Source organism: Capsicum annuum, unplaced genomic scaffold (genome assembly GCF_002878395.1).
Source record: "Capsicum annuum cultivar UCD-10X-F1 unplaced genomic scaffold, UCD10Xv1.1 ctg20388, whole genome shotgun sequence".
Taxonomy (NCBI): Eukaryota; Viridiplantae; Streptophyta; class Magnoliopsida; order Solanales; family Solanaceae; genus Capsicum; species Capsicum annuum.
In genome coordinates this window covers 2,450-5,234 of record NW_025826274.1, presented here as the reverse complement: position 1 = coordinate 5,234, position 2,785 = coordinate 2,450, and the positions used below count along the sequence as shown (strand labels likewise).

The following is a 2,785-nucleotide window of genomic DNA, read 5'->3' as shown; positions in this document are numbered from 1 at the left end:
TGAACATGCTGTTGAATTATGAGATCAACTTGTTGAAAAAGAAGGTATATACCCTCGACGAAGACTTTCTTATGAAAGATGGTCAAATCACAATCTTGAAAGACTCAATAGGCAAACCTTTTGACTTTCTTACAAGTCCTGATTCTCTGTTGGAGTGATGGATGCTAAATGGCCAAACTACAATTCATATTTTGTTCATTGACTATAGTGTTCATACTTCTCGTAAAATAAGTATACGAGAAGTCTGAACACTATAGTCAATGAACAAAATATGAATTGTAGTTTGGCCATTTAGCATCCATCACTACAACAGAGAATCAGGATTTGCAAGAAGGTCGAAAGGTTTGCCTATCTAGTCTTTCAAGATTATAATTTGACCCTCTTTCATAAGAATGTCTTCGTCGAGGGTATCTACCTTCTTTTTCAACATGATATCATAATTCAATAGCATGTTCATCTCATTGTAGCTCTTAACTTCCTCCTACATGAAATCCCTCTCCTGAAACACTTTTCGTAGTATCCCCTTCACAACTCCAAGTTCCTTCATGCATTCTTGCAAATCATTTGTGAGCTGGTTGATATTTTCTTCCTTTTTTAGCACCTTCCAGAATCAACCGTAAACCATGAAAAACAAGAAAGACACAAAGATCACCAATAACATTTCATCAGAAATTCAAAACAAACTCATAGCCGAGAAGTTCAACCAAATCATGAATCCATTTTAACTGTTAAAATTCACAATAGATAACTCATGAGCTTGTCCAAGAATTAAGTCAGATGAACGAGCAAAGTTACTGAAACCCCTTCGGGTAACTTTACCACATCAGAGCACAATTAGATCAATGGGTTTGAAGATATCACAACGTTTATCATGTTCTTGGTTGGTCCAAGTGATTACACATTAAGGCGATCAGACATGTCACAGAAGACTACCACATGCCAGCAACTCATGTATACAAGTTCATAAAGAAAACCGTGAACTTCAGATGGAACAAAGATAAACCTAAAATCAAACAGAAGTAGAAACCTAATGCAGAGAGAGTAACATGCGAACAGGCTATCACAAATGAAGACAAGGTATCCAAAGTTGAAAAATAAAAACTATTCTGTTGCAACGAGATCTTAACATTGCCTGCTTACCTAAAGCTCGAGATATTTGAACTTGGGTGTGGCACAAGAAAGAGCGTCCAACGCATTTTGCACTTCATATTTGAGAATGTGGTTACCTCTAACTACTGCGGCTAGATCATCCTGAAGGTACCTTATGTCTATCTCCTCAGAATAAAGATTCTCCTTTAGCACAGTTGTTAGCAAAGTCTCCGATTTAAGCTTTTTAACCTTTTCTGGGTAGTTTTTCCGGACATAATCTCTATTGTCTTAAGCTACTCTATATTCCTCTTGTAACTGAGTGAGCTGCTGCCTTAGATTTTGATTCTCCTCTGACACTTGCTCTATTCTCTTAGAAAAATCTTCAAGTTTTTTCTCCAAAAATGACATCTTGATTCTATTATCTACTTCCTTCTCATTAAATGAAGAGACTTCCCTTTGTAGAGAGAGACATTCTACTCTGTAAGCTCTCTAGCCCTTTCACGGAGTTTGTGTTATTCAATTTGGTATTTCTCAAGTTTTAGAGACTAATCGTTGGATCTTCTATCCAACTCCTTTTCCAGTACTGATTGTAACTCATTCTTTTCTGTCTTCAATCTTCGTATCCGTGAATCTAGTTCTACCTGTAATATGCTGGCTTCTTCCTTAGCAGAAGCCCTTTTAGCAACTTGATTTCGTAGCATGCTTGAAACTTCAGAAGCCATTTGTACCTTCTCCTTTGTCAATCTTCTAATAGTCCGAATCAACACTGGAACGCTAAGGTCTCTGCCGTGAAGAAACATTTGTCATTACTTTGAACAAGCAAATGTAAATTAAAACATCAGTTTAAGTGTGAAAAAGAAGTTACAGCAAAATGATATGCATACCGGCTTGAATCACGACCAAATTTCTTAGGATGAACTTTCTTACTGTGACCATGGGGAGATTTGCTCAGATCCGTTTAATTTTTTTTCCTGACCCACTATCATAGAAAGATCCAGATGACAATGAAACACTCCTCCAAGAAGAAACTTCCTTGGACTTTAATGGTGGTGAAGGGGTCTTGTTTGCATCATTAGTTGATGATCGAAAAAAGAAGAAGTTGTTCTTTATCATCTCTATGTATGGAGACTGTACATGAATCAAACTAATGTCCATGAGATTTCAAAGGACAAAGCAAAACACTCATAATCAGCCACTCACAAATCATCATCTATTCATGAAAATATTGCAAGCTAACTAAATACTTATGAGACAAAGCAAAACATATCTCTTTCTACATGCTTCTTCTTCAACAACAACATACGTAACCCCTACCTTGGCAAGTAGAAAATTTGTTTCCCATAAATCCTCGGCAAGGAAAGAAAAAACACGAGGATATTTATGAAGACATAACTACTAACAACAGTAGCAAGTAAGAAAACAGAGGTATATGATCCAACAAGTAGAAAATAAAAATATATACTAATACTACTACCAGAAGAGACATGACGCAAAACTATTTACTACTAGCCTTCTACTGAAAATTAATAAAATACCCCACAAACAAATAGCACAAGAACAATTCAAAGAACTCATCAAATCCTTCTGATAAAACAAATAATCATGGTAAATAATAAAAAAAAAGATAAATTACTGAATCAAAGAGTTGAAAGAGTAAGAGCCGACAAAAGGTTGTCAGAATAGGTAGAATTCTTGT

At 35.8% G+C, this 2,785-nt stretch overlaps 1 long non-coding RNA gene across 1 annotated transcript; it reads right to left on the bottom strand.

Annotated features, from left to right (window-relative positions):
- Nucleotides 1-544: 544 nt before the first annotated feature.
- Nucleotides 545-2,047, bottom strand: LOC124890581. Its single transcript, XR_007049230.1, has 3 exons — nt 1,974-2,047; nt 1,818-1,872; nt 545-601 (listed from the first exon to the last, which is right to left on the bottom strand). It is a non-coding gene; the product is annotated as an uncharacterized LOC124890581 (long non-coding RNA).
- Between the last annotated feature and the right edge of the window lie 738 nt (nt 2,048-2,785).